Below are 20,268 nucleotides of genomic sequence, written 5' to 3' on the forward strand. Positions count from 1 at the left end.
TGGCGCCTAGTCCATTATCACCCCGCGGGAAATCTTCACTCCCAGTATAGTCGAATTTTCCATCGTCCCCTTCTCTCTTACTCTAAAGAATCGCTTGATCGAGCTGCAAGATCTCCCCCGTTCTGACTCGAACGAACGCCCATACTCGGATTTTCTCCATCATCCCCTTCTCTTCCACTCTATCATCAAGAATTGATTTTATTAGGCCTGCAACATCAAGAATCATCCCCTTCTCTTTCACTCCGTCCTCTCTCTATCTTTCTATTTTTGATTTGAGTGTCTTTCTTGGGAAAACCCTAGTGGCATTACGACACCATTGCCGCCGGAAGAGTTGTGGTCACTCCCCCTTCTCTCTCACTCTATCAATAAGCAGTTGATGGAGCGTGCAACATCTCCCCTGCTCTCACTCAAACGATCTCCAGCTTGCTAAAACCACTGTCTCTCTCTATCTTTCTTTTTGTAACCGAATGTCCTTCTTGAGAGAATCGGCATTACGGCACCATTGCCGCTGGAAGAGTTGTGGTAAGATACAGCCGCACGTTGCTTCTCATTTTCCTTATTCCCTCAAACATGGCTAATGGTTAATTGTACTAAGTGTGTTATTGTGCTTGAACAGGCTTTAGGCTTGGTTGAAGGTGGATTTATCTATTTGTGGCATTTGGAAAGGCAAGGTAATTTGTTCCTATTAGTTTAGTTGATTTTTTTTTTTTTTTTTGTGTATTTTCATGCTTTAGTTTAATTGGTCTGAGATAGAATTTATTATTGATGCTTTACTTCTCACCTCTGTGAGGGATGCTTTAGCATTTGGTTGCCGCCATTATTGCCATTGGGAGAATGCATAAGTTTGTGGTTTAGCAATCTGTTGAAGAAAACAAAAGAATGTGATGATGTAATGTAATTGAAAACTCTCAACTTGAACACCCAACTTAATTCAACAATTTCAACCTCCATCTGCACATTTTTCTTTGTGCCATTATATTTTAGCAGCCCTTGCTTTAGCAGGACTTGATGCCAATATATTTAGAAGAATCAGTGCTTCCCTCATGAACAAGGTCCTATACAGGGCAACATTCTGTTGTGTGGTCTTTGTGGACTATTGCCTGAATCCAAAGGCCAGCTTTGTATCCACTGTCCTATCTCCTCTAGAGTGTGGGACCATTTTCTCAGGGCTGCTGGAATTTGCTGGGTCATGCCAAGTTTAGTCAAAGACCTTCTATTTAGCTGCGAGATTTCAGGCCTGAAGAAAAAAGGGAAATTAATATGGAAGACAATTCCTATGGCTGTTCTTTGGGTAACCTAGTCAGAGAGGAATAGGTGAGTCTTTTGCAACAAGACAAAGAGTACTGATGAGGAGGCAATCAGCAAGCTGATTTCTTGGGTGTCTGTATCTCCTGAATTTAAGAACCTGAATGTATCCGAATTAATAAAATTTTTCCTTACCTTTCAAAAAAAACAAAAAAATAGAAATGGTTTGGTTATGTGCATCAAGGACCAATTAGAGTGCCAGTAAGAAGTGATTTAGTGTAAGCCAAAGCTCCAAGGGGACAAAAAAAGGATGTAGTTGAGGCAGTCAGACTTCATGTCCTTCCATTTAACAAAACATATGGCCCTAGAAACTATCAAACCTTGACAACTGAATTTGACAACCAAAATGTCAACCTGCATTCAAAAGAAAACTTAATCAGTTAGAGCATCAGAGGAAATAAGTTTAGTGGTGCACCCTTAGAAACTATCAAACCTTGACAGTTCCACATTTATAAAGTGGAAGGTTTGTCTTTCAGGAAATCTGGGCAGACCAGATTTTTGGTTTGGGGACATTAGCTATGAATGTCCCACTTGGACTCAGAATCCACTTCCCACTTAACTATAGATAACCTGCTTGGTGCTTATATATAAGAAGATGAGAAGATTAGAGGAGAGATTGAAGAAAGAAAGTTGAACACGTGGCTAGCCTAGACATCTAAAATAGAACCCTATCTTTACTAAATCAAGTACCCCCAAAGGAAAAAAAAATCTTTACTAAATCTTATCGATTTCCTCACAATTAATGCCAAAAGGTGCCCCAAATGGTATTTGAATATCCCAATTGCTTGTTTTGCAAGGCCCTTTATCCCCTAACATAAACCCTTTTTGCTGTACAAAGAAACCAAACCCCTTATCACATGCCTTATTTTGTGTGGGTCCAACCCTACAGAGACAAGTTATTGTTTCTTTTTGAGAAATCCAAGTCGGTCCACTGATGCTCCATATCAGTTTTGGTGGTTCTTGGATGTCCATGGATGTGAGATTAGTACTAGCTAATCTATCATTAATGACTGACAATTAATGATAAAAAATTGTTTATTCTGAACTTGTACTAATCAAATTCTGATCTCCTTAACAAATTCCAATGTCACTTGAATCGATTGAAAATTTTCAAATAGGCTTATGAAGCTTTGGATTGTCACAACTCTGATGGGCACCAAATTTTACAGCTAGCCTATTTAAAGGCTTTGATATGAGTGCACCTGGTCTTTTACGTGGCAATGAATTTGACCACACTAGATTTGCTAATCTTTAGAGGTCTAGTCATTCCAAAACCTGTTGATTCTTCACTTACATCCTGTATTTCCATTTCCACCACCCAAATCCAAAGACAGGCTTAGGGAAATCTCCAAATGTATTGTGATTCTAATTATGATATTGGAAAGTTCAATTGGTTTTCTATAGTGAACTTGTTGTCATTGAAAAGATAGTGAGTATAGACTCCTTGAAGAACTTGGAAGAGATCATTCAGATATCAGATGGAACCATGGTGGCAAGAAGAGATCTAGGTGCTCAGATCCCATTGGAGCAAGTCTCATCAGCCCAACAAAATATAGTCAAGTTATGCAGACAGCTAAACAAGCCTGTCATTGTTGCCTCTCAGCTTCTTGAGTCAATGATTTAATACCCTACACCCACCAGAGTTAAAGTGGCGGATGTTTCTAAACCAATTAGACAACAGGAAGATGCTTTTTGGTGAGTCTACAATGGGTCAGTACCCAGAGAAAGCATTGACAGTACTGAGAAGTGTCAGCCTGAGAATTGAAAGGTAGTGGAGGGAAGAGAAACACCATGAAGCTATGGAATTCCCAGACATCTTTGCTTCATTTGTAGACAGGATTTCAGAGGAGATATTCAAGTCTGCTGCTAAGATGGGGATAGGGGGAGTAAAGTTCCATGGACGGAAAAATACATGGTCAATGAGGCATATTATTGTGCAGAAACTCATACAGCCTTACAGGAAAAAGACGGATAGGAATTGAAGCTTTCTAAAAGCTTTAGATTGAATCCCTTCTAGCTCCTTTAATAAGCATGTATCTGATTGACTTGAAATGTGAATGGGTTTTCTCTGAAAAAATGTCAATATTTCTTTCATGGCATATACTCTCTCTGAAGTGGACATTAAGGTCTTTTCTCCAGTGAGAGCTTCATTTGGGCTACTCTGTCAAGGGTCATTACCCTATGTTGGTCATGGCTATCAAGGGTCTTGGGTGGGGTGGACTGAATATTGACATAATTTTTACATAATTTATAGAGTTACTCTACTCTGTTAGCTGTTCCATAGTTACATCAGATATGACTTTAAACATACATTAGCATATTCCCACCAGGGAAGGAATCAACAAACTTTATTTGGTGTGTGTACCTAATTGAGTAAATCGGCATTGCTTTAGCTTAGGGAGGACTAAAACTTAGGTTAAATCGGCATTGCTTTATAGAAGAAAATGTCAAGTTTGTAGTGTATATTTGTATTTTATTCTTTTTTAATAAATAAATGCACCACCAATTACCAATAAAAAAGAATTTTGAACTGAAGGCTAGCCGGTTGCTGAAATAAACAGATTTTTCTTATTGTCAGTATCATGTGCAAAAAATTTGGGGAAAACAAATCACATGGTTCTTGTTGATTTTATGGTGTGGTAATCTGTTATTTTATTTGTAATCATTATTGTTGAAGTGCTCCTGCTGCTTTGATGCTTGATGGGTATGGACCTGTTTGATGAGGGTAGAATTGTGATCTTAGCCAACGATCTAGAGGTGGATGCACTTTTTGTTTATAGAAAGACAGGTCACATGGCATCTCTCCTGGTCACATTGCCGACCTAACTGCCCAATCTTTGCCTTACTTCAGTAAGGAGGCTTCTGAACCTTCAATCGGATTTAATACCATTCCGTTTGAGCTTCTCTAATGATATGGGGAGCAACCTCAGTAGATCCTTCTCTGTGCTAAAGGCAAGGCGGATGATCCTGTCCTGTGACCTTGTCATAGCTCTCTCTGATATGTTGCAATCCATTCAAGTGATCATGTCCCTTGAAGAACAACAGTCAAGTGAAGATTCAACAACTTGGTTGTTGCTAGAAACTCAGAGTGAGAAGCCGTCTTTGATCAAATCCAATAATCTTGAAACCGATGTGCAACCCCAATTGTACTATATCTGGCTAAATGTGAAAAGGATGATTAAATCCAATAATCTGGAAACTGCAATCTCATATAGTTGCAATGGAAAAGACCTTAAAAGATCAGAGATACAAGAAAATATTCTGGTATCCTTTTCTATCCATCTGAAAATTGCAAACATGTATTCACACTTCTGTATTTAAATAGAAAGCTTTTATTGTTTATTCTGTTTTCTTTTTTCTTTTAATTTTGGTGAAGGAACTGGATTGATAAATTGTTGAACCTCAACATCATCCAATAATAATAAGAAACAGAGCACCACCCAACCAAAGAGGTTAAACCTTACCATTTTCTTTACAGAGGACCTTTCTTCTCAGTGTTCAGACACGTTACTACGTGCCCATTGGCTTATCATGCTACCATTTAGGCCTACATGTAATGATCGGTGGTCCTGCTAGGGCTGGTAGCCAACACCTAAATCAAAGAGTATGGCATTGAATGCAGGCTAGCCTTCACGTGAAATAGAAGGAATTCTGGAATTGATTCCTCCTCCCTCCCTCCCCCCCCCACTGATGCAAAATTTGCTCCACTTTCATTTTCCTTCATACAAAGCAGGGACCATATCAAGAAGAATAGTCGTAAGATAAGTAAATTTTACTTTCCTCAGCTAAGTTATATAGGAATTTTGTTTTTGATCTAAGCAAATTTTCTTACTTTATCCTATTTGCATCATTATCATGCCTCTTGAATCTTGTATTTTAAATATAGAGTAATTTGTTAGTTATTTGAGCCTTTCTATTTGATGTAGTTAATTTTCATGTCTATTGTTTTGCTTCTATGTGAAGAAAATTGAGGAAGTTGCAGAAAAGAGTAAACAAACTAAGCTTGTTCTATTGGTGTTACGGAATCGCCTTGGTCTTGCTTGGCGTGATGTGAATCTTCCTTTCCTTCTTTCTTTCTTAATTTGGTCCATGCATGAATTAATGGAGAACAAGTAAATCATCATAATTCTTACTTTTACTAAATGCTTTACTGAAAATTGAAAAATCACCAATGACTTTAATTTGTATTTAAGGAATCAATGCTTAGAGATGTGTAAATACTTGTTAATTTGTTTAGCTTTCCTAGGGGGGAGATAGAGAATGGATAATAAATATAGGAAACATAGAGCAGAGCACATTAATTGTTTTCCCTTTCCCAAGGTTGGATAGGTTGAAGAAAGAATGAAAGATGACTGCAGACCTGAAGTACAAGATGAGGCATGCAAGGGCCTTGAAGTGTTATTGGTCTGATGAGAAATCTGAATTCTGATGGAATTTCTACTGTGGTAGATGGAACCTTGCGTGCAGCTTTCCATGCAGCTTGAAATGCCTGTATTAGAGAGATCACCATACACATGTTAGAACTTAGAAGTAGTTAGAACTCTCTCTCTCTCTCTCTCACCTTGGAATCATCGGAAATTCCATCACCCTTAGCTCCAAATGATAGAATGCCATAAATGGTTGAGTGGCTCGGATACGAACTGTAGTAAGGAGCTGGGGCAGGTGCAGGGCCTGGAGCATTGCCACTGTTGTCACTTCTTCTTTGTTTCTGATTCTTGGGACTTCTGCTCTTCATTCTGTGGTTCTTCCTAGCCTCAACTGAAATTGTAGAAAAAGCAATGAATGTCATGATCAGGAAAACCAGCAAAAAGAGGAGGGATCTGTTCTTATTTTTCTTCATTTCTTTAGCCTTCTCTCCTAACAGAGATTGTCAACTGTTCTCTGATGAATTTCAGGAGAAACTAACTCTGCCTGGAACAGTGGGAATGAAGAAGGTAGCTAAATGCAGTTTATATAGAGAGAGTAAGAGATTGCACAAAGAGGGAGGCTGTGGTTTTGAATTGCAAGTACAACCATCATTAATTACAAAAAAACACCCATGCTTTTCAAAATTTAGTTTTCTGAACTCTAGAATTTGGATAAAACTCTTTCTGCAAATGAGAAGCAAGCTTGACTTCAACCAGTCAATAATTAACTTGACCACTATCATCATACATTCATACCCATCAGAAAAAAATATGAAAAAGGGAAACCATCATCATGATTCATGAAAAATGTTGTCTGAGTCATGGATGATCAATCTCAGCCACTCAAAAGTCAGGCCTATTCATTGTAAATCCTTTTACAAGATGATGAAGAGTGATAATAAACATGATTTTCCATTCAAAGTAATATGGGCACTGCTGCACCCTCTAAGGAAATGTTGGTGAGGAAAGGCATGAACCTAGCTGACACATCATGCCTCTTGTGCAACATGGATCTGAATTGGCTAGCAAATAGCCACCTATATTTTACATTGCAGATACTGCAGAATTTGGGAACACATAACAAAAGCTTTCCCATATTTCTAGTGCATGAGCATTTCTGTCAAAGACCTAATGGCTGGATGGCATATCTTTGGCATGAACAAGAGGGGTAGACTTGTGTGGTCATCTATTCCCATTAGCAGTCCTGGACAAAGAAAAAAACTTATGTTGTACTAAAAAAAGATGAATTATCTGCTTCTTTTTAAACAATTGACTTTTTTGGAGGTCCTAAAATGTTGATTGGATGTATAGATTATTTGCTTCTTTTGTATGTTTTTTTTTCAGTTAATACAAAAAAACTTTTACCTTCTCTCTCTCAGAAAAAAAAGGAGAAAGATCCAAGAACTTAAAGCAAGATTTTGGCTTAAGGAGGTATAAAATGAGAAATGACAACTTAGATACTTTGGTTGATAAAAGAATGAAGTAAAGCTATGCACTAGCAATAAGTGGAGTTGTAATAGGGAAGCTTTGTGATGGGGTTTATGAGGTCCTAGGAATGATCTATAAAATGCTTGTGACTTTATAGGTTTTTGTGTGTCAGCTTGTGGTTGTATGTGCTATCTTATAATCACCCTTCATTTCAAACACCTTGAAATGCTAGGGATTGCCTTTTCCTTCTACCATATTAGTGCCCATTTGGGAGGGATTTCGGTACACAACTTCTTGTGTTTCGGGCCTGGCCCTACATAGAATTCATAAATGCTGTTGTGTTTAGTGAAAATCCAGAATTCATAAAAGCTGTATTTGATCTCAATCCTTACATTTGTCATTTGTTTAACATTAGGCTTGGAAAGTAGGCAAGTTTATATTGCATATATACTTAATTAAATTTTCATACATGATTTTATATCTCTAAAAATGTGATTTCTAACTTATTTTCTATTATTTTCATATAGGTTGAACATGGTAAAGGAGGATACTTCACATGTGTAGATGGAGACATTTGATCAAATTTTACATGACAATTTTTTTTTTTTTTTGGATCGAGTTTCATGTATTCAAGAAACTTGAATTTGTAGCAAACACATGGATGTTAAAGCACCTTGAGATATAGTTCATGCATTGAAGAACCTTTTAATGGAATTTTAAATTCAATTCCCATCTTATATTACGAGTTAGCTGTGCTTATCAATACAGGGAAGTAGGCTTCGCTACAGTCAACGAAAACCGTTTCTAAAGGGTTTTTAGCTAACTACACACATAGCTATAGATTGTTTCTCTTCTGCTACTGACAACATCAACCGTAGCTATAGGTAATTTTTTCTAACTACGGCCATAACTATAGATTGATGACTTTTGCTATGGACAACTTGGGTTCGTAGCTATAAATAGCTAAAAAGTCAAATTTATAGCTATGGATAACTTAAAAAACGTAGCTACAAATGCATTTGTAGTTATTTAGGTTAGGCTTTAGCTACGGGCATAAACCGTAGTTATAGGTTAGTTGTAGCTATGTATACGTTCAACCGTAGCTATTGCCTATAGCCACCGCGATTGTAGCTACCGTTTCTTGATCTTAGCCAGTCCATAGCTATAGACCTATAGCTACGGTTTTGTTCGTAGCTATAAGTGTATTTTCTTGTAATGATGGTTGTAGAGGGGCGGTTTGATGGAGGGATTGTGGAATGATAGTTTGATTTTGTAGTGATCAATGCTCCTTAGTTTGGTTCAGTTATAGAAGCAAGAGATATAATGAAAGAAAGAAGAAGAAGAAGACAAGAGAGAGAGAGAGAGAAGTAGCATAGTAGAGAAGAAAAACAAAGGAGAACAAAATTTGGTATGGATGCCATTATCATCAATGACGAGGATGCCCCATAATGACCGATACTAAGTGAACCAGAGCCTAAAATGCTGAGGGTGTTAGCGATTATGTCTTTAATGCTCAATAGATGGTGGCTTGGAATGATTGCCTCGAATAGGTTGTAGCCAAAAGGCCCAAAACGAAATTGAGGGATTCAATACATCTAAGGAGGTCTAGGGAGGTGAGTAGGGTCTAGCATTTACAAAGCCCTCCTTGAACCTGTTCCGTTGCCATCCCTAAGTAGATCCAGAAGGGGACTCAACATGTTCCATGGAGTATGAAACCAAGTATTAATATGTCGAGTACCTAGAGATCAAGCATGTACTATTTTTGGTTGAAAGAAAATTTGAATTAAAACAAAGAGTTTGTTGCTTAGTAGTTGCAAGGTTGTTTGGTTGGTTAACATCTTCCCTCCCCCATTAAATCCCAATTTCCTTTTAAATCTCTCTAATTCTCTTAATCCCTTGTGGCTCTCTCTAAATCCAAACCTAACCAAATTTCTATTCAAGTCCACACACTGCATGGGTTTAGTTAAATCCAAATGAACTTCATATTTGTATGTATAACTATCATATAAACATGTATTTATGCAAGTTACGTATGTATGTATATGGAATTATGCATCTATAATATGTATGCATTTTTTTGTTATATGTATCTATGCATTTATGTATGTATTTTAAGCTTAAACAAATCTACGCATTTATGTATGTATGCATATTGTATGTCAAAAATTTGAAGTTTACCCAGTTGTGTAGCCCTATGAAGTGAAAAAAATACGTGGGAAAAATGTTTCCAAAACATGACAATAATATTCTTTTACACATAATAATGCTAAAATTGAATTAAGTTGCAATCTTTAAAAAAAACTTCCAATCAGGATTGTTGAATAATTTAAGAAATAAGAACATTTGATCAAAAGAAACATGATAATAATATTCTTTTACACATACAGTGTCATTAATTATCCAGAAGGGGTGGTTGCCTACCATCGAATTTCCACCTATGGTCGAGAGTGCCTCCTCAAACACAGTGGCTGGTTTAATGAACTCCATTATGTTGCAGCCTGTGGAGTCATTATCATGGTCTTTATTCACCTGATGGTTGAAGACATGTGTTTCCTTTGCTGCGATGGTCTTTCAGATGGAGCGTATCGAAGAGCAAATGATTCACATGGCTCATGTGTTCTGGAAGACCGATCATAAGGAGTCCAACCCATTGTCTTCCATGGTCCTAGATGAACTCCGTATGCGGTTTGAAGATTGTGGATGCTTGCTTCTCGAAGACTGAGGAGAAGATAGCAACTCTTCTTAATGAAGCCACACATCATTAGAAGGGATTACTGTAGCTACAGGAGATCGTCAAGATTCAGGAGCATAGGGCAAAGTTAGAGGAACTCACCATGATACGCGAGTGGTTTAGCCTGAGTTAGATAAATGATTTGTATCCAGTAGTTTGATATTTTGTCATTTTTGCCATCTACATGTACAACTTGTTTATACTACTTAATGAAAGCACCCTTTTCTCACATGGGTCGTTTTGCTTTCTTATTGCTTTTTATTGTGTATGTTTCATTATTCCCATTGGTCAGGTAACTTACTATTTATTGGGAGCATGATAAAGTTCTGGAGTGATGTCAGCACATGTAAGCACTGCTTAATGAGTGAAAGAATAATTAAGGCTTACACTTAGTGTCATGTCGGTGGTGTATGTGGAGTACATGTGTTTTCGATGAATGTAGATTGTTGTCCAACCCTTGCGATGGGCCTTTAAGATCTCTCAAATCGGTGGTAGGCTTAGTTTGCAATTGGTGCATTGCGGTCATTTCTTTTTAGTTATGAGTATTTGTTGTTGTGCTTGAGTTGTGCTCGTGTGATATGGGCTGAACCCCCCATTGGTTAAGTCATGATCAATTGATTCTCTTTGTATAAGCAAAGCCTCACAGTCTTCATGCCTATCTGTTTGCGATGACTGGTTGGGCTGCGTAAGGTTTTCCTATTTGCTATATCATGTGCATAGCTCTGCTCTGGTATTATGGTGTTGTCAGAGGCGAGTGGTTGCTTGCGATCGCTGTGTCTTGTGTGAACTATTCGGCCAGGGTTGTCAGAACCTTCCTAGTGTTTGTCAAGAGGTGTGAACTCACATCTAGGGTTATCAGGGAATGTAGGATCGCTCCTGGGGTTGCCAGGGTGTGTAAAATCACTCTTAGGGTTGTCAGTGTGTGTAAGATCACTCTTAGGGTTGCCAGGGTATGTAATATCGCTCTTGAGGTTGCCAGGGTATGTAAGATTGCTCCTAGGTTTGCTAAGGTCTTCCTGGGGTTGCCAGGGTGTGTAAGATTGCTCTTAGGGTTGCCAGGGTATGTAAGATCGCTCTTGGGGTTACCAGGGTTTGTAAGATTGCTCCTAGGGTTGCAAGGGCATTTCTGGGAATGCCAAGGTGTGTAAGATCGCTCATGGGTTTTTCAGGGTATGTAAAATCCCTCATAGGATTGCTAGGGCCTTCCTGGGATTGCCAAGGTATATAAGAGGGCTCCTGAGGTTTCCAGGGTGTTGTGTAATTTATGCACAATTAATTCAGACAAGTGTACCTTAGTCAAATGTGCGTATAATGATGAGAAAAGTGTCGATCCCAGAGAGACTATATCACAATACCAAATCAATTTTAAACTAACCTAAGTTGAACTCGTGAATCAATTGAATGAATAAAAACTAAAAGAATTAATGCAAATCCAAGAACTTAATAAAAACTGAATTGATGGATGAATGCAGGTAGGGTTTAGATTTCATTAAATCAAGGTTACATAATTACCTATTTAATCCAACTCAAGATCGAAATTACCCTATGGTATATTAAAGTTATTTGCATGTGATGGTGGATTTCCCTAAATTAATTAATAAGCTTTCTCAAGTCATATTAATCCTTTATTAATCCAATTATACCATCAAATTTCTAAGTGGTTGTCAAAAGGAAAAATAAACATTAATTTCTTTGGAAACCTCTAATCGTAGAAGGGGATTTGACTCACTAAACTTCCTTGATTCCCACACATGAGCTAATTATCTTTCGATATCATAGTCTATCATGCGATTTTTATTGCCTAGAGATCTAATTCATAACAATCATTTGGTCAGCAATGCATGAATCATCAAGTCATTAAAAGATTGACCAATTCTTTTAAAGCATTAAGCATAACAATAAAAATTCCTCATGCAAATAATAAAGGTCTTGAATTGAATTAAACAAATAATTATATGATCTTAAGATCAAAATCCATCTAAACCCTAGTTAAGAGAATTTAGCTAGACATCATTAAATTCAACATACTCAAGAAAATTAAAGGGGAAACACAACAAGAATACATCAAAGGATGAATAGAATAACAAGAAAACTTTAGCCTTTGAAGGTAGAAGACAAGTGCAGCAACTAAGCCTTTCTCCCTCTTGAATTCAGAATCTTCCTCTCCTTCTCTGGCATGCTGAAATTGTTTCCTCTTCTCTTCTGATGTGCTGAGATTGCTTCCTCTTCTCTTCTCTGCTGAATTCTCTTTAAGGATGTGCCCCCTTGCCTTGAGTCTATGGTCATTTTTATAGTGTAGCCTCCCCTCAATTGCTTCTCAATGCAAACTCCTAATTCAACACAAATTAAGTCTATTAGTCTTTATCTCAATTGAATTCCTATCTCTTCTGCACTGACAACTGCTAGACCCGAAACTTGTAGCTCGAATTGCACTTGGTTGGCGGCGGAATTAGGTTGAGTGATAAACATAAGAGTTGTATCCCTATCTCTTAGCTTTAATTAGCCATTTGAATCACCTCAATCCGAGTTGTAGGCATAAAGTTATGCCCAAAATACGGGAACTATATCAAAACAGGAAATATCCCGATTTTTGTGTTTACATATCAAATCCGATTTCAATGGATTCTCTCCTTCATGGCTACATCATGGAGCATCATTGCTGCATGGTCCTTCCTCTATGATTGTCTTGATCAATTAAATCGAATTCCTTCTTAAAATTGCACAATTAAGCTCCAAATCATCTTGCAAGACAATTTCATCATAATTAGTGCAATACCATGCTAATTCCAAAAACATTTTTACCAAAATCATCAAGTTAGAGGTATGAAAATATGTACAAATATAGGCTTATCATAGGGTATGTAAGATCGCTCCAAAGGTTGCTAGGGTGTGCAAGATATTCATTGATTTGGACATGTCAAACAGTTAGTAGCAAAAGATAGACATTATGCTTCCTATAATGATTCAATTATCACATGTTTGTGGTGGATGCATGATGAGGTGATATATGATTGAAGGGAATAAGATTTGATGTTGGTTCGATACGCATAGAATTGAGAAAAAGAGAACTTCATTATCGGATGCATGATGGTTCATTATAAATGGATAAAAAAGAAAATAGGGTAACCACATTATTCATTATACAATTTGAGCCAATGGCCATTTATTGTTTCATCCTGTTCGTTTATGTGTGGATCCCATAGTACATAATATCCAGTCATGTGTGCTTCTTTGATGATGTATGGTCCGACCTAGTTGGGTGAAAACTTTCCAGCTGATTTGCCTTGTCACACATGTAGGGCTGTCTTTAACACGTTGTCCCCTTGAACTTTCAAAGTTTGACTAGCTTGTTGAAATTTGAAGCCATGAGTTGTTTGTATTTAATTTTCTTTTGGGGAGACTTTTCTCTATCCTCATCTACAAATTCAAGCTTATCGTAGAGTGTATGATTCAATTCTTCCATCTGGAAATGTTTTCCCATCATATAAGCCACTCTGGCTAAGACTATTTGTATTTCTACCATTAAGACCACCTCTTGTCTGTAGACTAAGGGATAGGGTGTTGCATATGTACTCTTCCTAAATGATGTGTGGTACACCCATAGTGTTTTAGATAATTTATTGGCCTAGTCTTTTTAGTTGTCGGTGGCCATTTTACTCAGCATTTTTAATAGCGTTTTGTTGGTCGCTTCTACCTGTCCATTTCCTTGTGGGTAGTATGTTGTCGAGGTTTCCAATCGTGCCCCGTATTGCCCCAATAGATCATAGACCTCTTGGTTTTTGATTGACAACCCATTATCAATGAGCATTTTCATAGGGACCCCGAATCTATGGACAGCATGCTGCCCCAAAAAGTTGGCCATGTTCTCGGCGCAGATTCGTCTCAATGATATGGCCTCTGCCTACTTAGTGAAGTAATCTATGGTGACTATTATGAAGCAATATCCCTTGGAAGGTGGGTGGATTTTGCCTATCAAGTCGACACCCCAGGTGTGGAAGGGTCATGGTGCTATGATGGGATGGAGCTCGTTGACTGATTAATGTATTCTCTGGCCGTGTATTTGGCATGTGTGACGCCGCCTTACATGCCCTTGAGTATCCTCTAGTATAGTGGGCCAATAGAAGCCCAAGTGCAGTAGGTGATTATGCAAAGCCATTTGTCCCTGATGGGTGGCTGGCTTAGAGCTATGGGCTGCTTCTAGGGCCTCTTCTATTTCATCACTGGCTAAGCATCGTAGGGGTTTCCTTGTGTAGGATTTTCTATATAGTAGATCATCTTGTAGGTAGAACCTTTTGATCTTGGATAGGATCTTTTTCCACGATGGGGGATCAGGGAGTAAGACACCATCTTTGAGGTAGGCTATGTATGCGTCTCTCTAGTCTGCATTGCCTACAACAAGGCATTCCTTCTTGTCAGTCTCTGGTATGCACTTATCACAATCATTTTGTGCCTTGGCTATGACTTTTTTTATCTCAGGCAAGTAGTATCCTAATCTTTGTAGTCTGTTGTATAATGAAGCTGTGATATCTCCGCACTAGGTTTCATGGGTCTTCCTCAACACTATTGCTGCTTCTATGGATCCTAGGCACCTAGCCCTAACTCCGTCTACCATATTGTGATATAGTATCCCATTCACTAATTGATAGTGCAATAGCACCTTGCTATCTCGTACTGTGGATGTTGGGTTTTTGAGTTTTTCAATGATGGCCTGTCTCTAGTCACCTTTTTTTATAGTGTCTCTGGACTCCACCTAGTGCGCCAATCTTTCTTTTGACGGTTCACCTTGCATCTGGATAGTTATGTTGATTGGGCATTTACTCGATTGAATTTTAGAACATAGTGTGGCTAAGGCATCTACATATATGTTCTTGGCTCTACTTTGGTGTTCGTAATTCACCTCCAAGTACTTAGCCAGATTTTGTATCAAAGTTCTATATGGCAGAATTGTCAACTCTTTCACCGTGGAGTTTCCTCCCATATATCCTATTACTATCTTTGAATTCCCAATTACTTTTACCTTCTTTGCTCCAGAGTCCCTTGCGATTATTAAGCCCAATACTAGGGCTTCATATTTTGCAATATTGTGTGTAGACCAGAGTCCCTGTTCATGGGCCGGGCCGGGCTAGGCTTTCATTTTGTATTAACAAATTTTTCTAAGGCCCGAGCCCGACCATCGGGCCTACAACTTGGGCTCGAGCTCGGCCCTCATAAAAAGCCCGAAGCCCGGGCCTAGGCCCGAGCCCGAAAATTAGCCCATGCTGTTACTATTGTTGAAGCGGCTATATATATATATATATATATATAGAGAGAGAGAGAGAGAGAGAGAGAGAGAAATTATAAAGATATATATTTTAATAAATATTATATTATTTACATATTTTATATAATATATAAAATACATATTATGTATTATATAAAATATATAATATTGAGTCGGGCCGGGCCGGGCTCAGGTCGGGCTTTTTTGACAAATCCTGAGCCTGACCCGAAACATAGTTGGGCTTACTGTGTTAGGCCCAAGGTCAGGCCCGCGAGCCTAATTACATGACCAAGCTTGACCGAGGTGTGGGCCGGGCTGGGCTGGGCCATCGGGCAGCCCATGAACAGGTCTAATTGTGTGAGTAGGGGAATTTCGTTGGTGGGGGAGGTTAAGGGGACCCTGATGCCTACGGAAGAATTGGTACTACTGCCATCAAAGGATAAGGTCCACTCAATATTTTCTACTATTGCAATGAGGGGGAGGTCGTCAGGTATTTCTTTAGAGATAAGAAAGTCGTTATTAGATGGGAAATCTACTAGGAGATCAGTGATGGCTTGACACTTGATTGCTTTGGGTTCTGTGTACTCAATGTTGTACTCAATTGCATCATCCACTTGACTAGTTTCTTGGATAGTGGTGGTCTATTGATGAAATATTTGAGTGGACCACTTCTTGCTATTCTCACCTAATATATAATGCCTAAACTTTTGGAAGCAAAGACCAATGCTAGACATTGTTGTTCCATGTGAGAGTAGTTCTTCTCTGTAGGTTTTAGTGTCATGCTAGCATAGTAGATGGAGCATTCTACCTTATTCTCATTTTCCTGAGCTAACAGGAACCCTATGCCTTCTAGGTTGGATGCGATGTATAATTAGAACTCTTGGCCATTCTTTGGTGGGGACATGGACACATGGTTGGTTCCTTATCTAGGGCCTATGTTATTTGGTCAAAAGCATTCTGATGTTGTGACGACCATTTGTATTCTACGGATTTCTTTGTGAGCTTGATACTTTCCCTAGGAACGTCTTCAATTGCGATTCAGTGCCTGGGGGAGGGAGCTTGAGGACCGCTTTCACCTATCCTTTTTCTGGGTAGATTCTAGTATGGTCAACCCGATAGCCTAAAAATTTTTCTAATTGCACTCCAAACGCACACTTGAAGGGGTTAAGTTTCAAGTTGAAGGCTCAACAATGTGTGAATACTTTCCTTAGTACCTTTGCATGATCCTCTTTTCTCTTGGCTTTCATGACGATATCATCCACGTAGAATTCTGTCTCTTTGTGCATCATATGATGGAAGACACTTATCATGGCTCTTTAGTAGGTGGTTCCAACATTCTTCAAACCGAAGGGCATCATTTTGTGAATCTGAATGCTGTGTGGGGTGCATCTATGGGTTCCATGTAAATATGATTATAGCTGCTATAGGCATCTAGGAAGGAGAACAATTGGTTTCCAGTTGTGGCATCGATAAGGATCTTCATGTTGGGCAATGGGAATTCATCCTTGGGGTAGGCTTTATTTAAATCCTTGAAGTCTACACAACACCTAGGTTGTTTAGAAGGAAGCAAGGCGTTATGTGATGGCTTTACGAACACTAAGGCGATGAGGTTTGGGTGTGCATATTAACCTTAGCTGCCCATTCTTCTTTTTGATTGGGATGACATTGGCTAGCCAATATAGGTGTGTGATGGGTTTTATGAAGCCTACTTTTAGGAGTCATTCAACTTCTTCTTTGATCTTTAGGGCAACTTGTAGTTTGAGGACTCGTTGTGGTTGTTTCATTGGTCCGATCTTGGGGTCGATGTAGAGCGAGTGATTGACTAAGGCCGGGTCTAGCCCCAACATCTAGTTGTACGACCAGGTGAAAACATCCTAGAATTCTACCAATTACAGAGGAAGAAAGTGACTTAGTAAGATTTATAGTAGGGTTTCTAGTTTGTTTGTGATTGGTATGTAAGTTTTGGTACCTTTCAGGAAACCTATCAACTTTGTCTTTTCTTCCTGGCTCATTTTGGTTGATATGTACAATGGCCTTTTCTCTCTTTCTCCAATGGCCATGTCAACCTCTTCCAATGGTTCCTCCACTACGCTATTTTTATATTGCATATGCTTGGGCCACACGTTGATTTCATCATAATATTTTATCATTTCTTTTGGTTGGTCCTATCGTAAGTGGGATTTCAACTGTTTATTTGTAATTGCTTATTATTTTCCTTAGTGGAATTGAGTGTTGTGTTTTCTACCTTCTAATTTGTTATGTTCTATTGCGATGAGTTGTGTTCTATTTGCCATGTGAGCATCGCATTGTTATTGTTTGGCAATTCCAGTAACGCATTTTTGATGAAATGACTTTGGGCACAGGGACATAATGTATTTATTGAAAAAGATGTACTATTATAATGACTATTGAACTTAGTGCATGTGCAAATTAATTGTAGATCATACCTCTGGAATGATTTTCTTTGTGACAGGAGGTCTAACTTCTTCGTATTCTTCGATGATTGTGTAATAACTTTTATCGTTTTCGTCGGTCACCTTTATGCATCTGGATTACTTCTTCCTCTCCACTACTGCCTGGGGCTCGCTCGACTGCTTTGGTAATTACAATACCTCGACTTTAGCCACTCGGGTTTTTCCATCCTCGACAAGACTAGTGTAGTAAATCACATCTTGTAGGTGGGTTTTGACTTCTTGAACGGGACGCAAGTAGTCAGTATCCTAACAGTCCTACCTTTGTATTTGGCTTTGATGCACTGGTGGTAGACCTATTCATGGGCTGGGTCGGGCCAGGCTTTTACTGTGTATTAACAAATTTTTCTAAGGCCCGAGCCCGAGCCCGGCCCGACCATCGGGCCTATAACTTGGGCTCGAGCCCGGCCCTCATAAAAAGCCCGATGCCCAAGCCTGGGTCCGGGCCCGAAATTTAGCCTATACTATTACTATTATTAATGTTGAAGCGGCTGAATATAGAGAGAGAGATATTGAAATTATATAGAAAAGAATAATATATATATATATATATTAAATTATAAATAGATATTTTAATAAATATTATATTATTTATATATTTTATATGAGATATAAAATACATATTATATATTTTATAAAATATATAATATTGAGTCAGGCCGGGCCGAGCTCAGTCCGGGCTTTTTTCACAAATCTCGAGCCCGGCCCGAAACACAGTCAGGCTTACTGTGTTAGGCCCAAGGTCAGGCCCGCGGGCCTAATTATATGACCAAGCTCGACCGGGGTGTGGGCCGGGCTATCGGGCTACCCGGTCCATGAACAGGTCTAACTGGTGGTAAGTGGATGGGACCAATGCTAAGCCATGTATTAGTGGGCGTCCGAGTAAGGTATGGTAGGAAGTTTTCTGCACACCACTTGAAATTCCTACTCTACGTAGAAAGGACCGATGGCTACCGATAGCATGAGGGAGCCTTTCCATTAAAATCAGTAACTTCCACGAACAATCATTTGACAGCGTCGCGGGGTATGTTCATTAGCTGAAGGTGTGGACAGTGATTATGTTCATAGAGCTACCTTGGTCAACCAAGGATCGTCATATCTCGTAGCCCCCTATTTTAGCTGTTATGTATAAGGGGCAGTTGTGGTGTAGGTTTGTAGCAAGCATGTCTTCTGGTGTGAATTCCACCTACAGTTTATCTATGCAATGCGGTCCCAGGGGTTTCCTGAATGCTTCTGTAAGTGCCCTGACAGCGAGTCTTCTAATTGTATTGTTTTCCCCATGCTTGCTAAAAAACTGTTCGAGTTCGGTGTTCTAGTCAAATCACTGGATTAACATGTCTCCATCGCCACTAGCTTGCGTCCCAACCACATTGATGCTGCCCCCCTGTGGATGTGTTGGGAGGGGATCAGTTTCTACTTGGGCGGGTTTCCTCTAGACATAGTCGCCTAGTTTGACTTTCTGTGCGAAGAGGTACCACAAGGTGAAGCAGTGCATGAGATAATGGTTTGGCAACTGATGGAAATTGCACCTTTGGGGTCTGAGTTTGTCCTTCTCAGGGTTGATTCCAGCTGGTGGCAGCGATAGGTTAATGATGCGATCTTCCACTAGCTTTTTCATGATCATGATTACCTTGCTTTTACTACAAGGGAATGCTGATGGTGGCGGCAGAAGTGAGTTGTTTCATCGGTTACTGCTGTGATAATATGGCGTTGGGTTGGGTCCTATCGCGCCACGAGGCTTGTGGTCTACTGCATATGCTTTTGGCTTAGTGTAGGGTAGCCTTTGTGTAGCGATAGTTGTTTTGGGGGTGGCCACTATTCATGTTGTCATCTCAGCACACATCCAAAATTGACTAAAGGTCTCAACTTCCACATTTTTTATGTTGATTCTGTAGTTGGGGTGCATCCCTTGTATGCATTATTCTACAAAATCTTTCTTCGTCCCATGTTCCTCGAAGACTGAGTGGGTGAACTTTTAAAATTGCATGGCATAGACCAGGAGGTCTTCCTCGGTGCGTTGCTCTGTGCTGCGAAGGTTGGACATGGTTAGTCTCCGTTCCAGGGAGAACCATTTAGACAAAAATTTCTTTGTGAGCTCTGCCCACGAGTCAATGCTCCCTGTCGTCAAGTTGACAAATCAGGAATAAGCCAATCTGGTTAGGGATTTGGAGAATTCCCAGACTTCAGATCTCCATCAAGAGTGAATGTACCTAGCATGTCCTTGAACTTGTTAATGTGTTCCTACAGGCTTCCTTTCTACCCGTCATATTGGGGCCACTGTTGTATAGGGATGTAGTTGGTTGGGTAAGGCTTATACAAGATACGGTTGGAGTAGGGCTTTTGCAAGGTAAGGCGGCCTAGGTTTTGTCTGGCTTTCTTCTATTAGGCCCTGGATGTATTCCTTGATCTCCAACCGACTGACGGGTACATTGGTTATTATTGGGTTCTTTGGGCTATGGTGGGTACAGATGGATGGTCAGTTTCAAATGAGTGCCACTCAACTGAAGCTAGGGGACAGTTGGGAGAGGTTGGTATAGGAGGGTCCGTAGGGGCGAATGGGGGATGTTCGGGCATCGTCGACCTCTACGATAGCAGCTGCAAGGTACTTCTCATCTCGGCTTGCAACTACTCTATTCAGTCAAAACAGGACTTGATGCTATAGACTTT

General features: G+C 39.4%; 1 long non-coding RNA gene across 1 annotated transcript; it reads left to right on the forward strand.

Moving 5' to 3' along the window:
- LOC104613240 (uncharacterized) lies at positions 1-7,865 on the forward strand. Its single transcript, XR_737917.3, has 3 exons — positions 1-522; positions 617-671; positions 7,667-7,865. It is a non-coding gene; the product is annotated as an uncharacterized LOC104613240 (long non-coding RNA).
- The last annotated feature ends 12,403 nt before the right edge of the window (positions 7,866-20,268 follow it).

This window comes from Nelumbo nucifera, chromosome 1, assembly GCF_055504915.1.
Source record: "Nelumbo nucifera cultivar China Antique chromosome 1, China Antique-T2T, whole genome shotgun sequence".
NCBI lineage: Eukaryota > Viridiplantae > Streptophyta > Magnoliopsida > Proteales > Nelumbonaceae > Nelumbo > Nelumbo nucifera.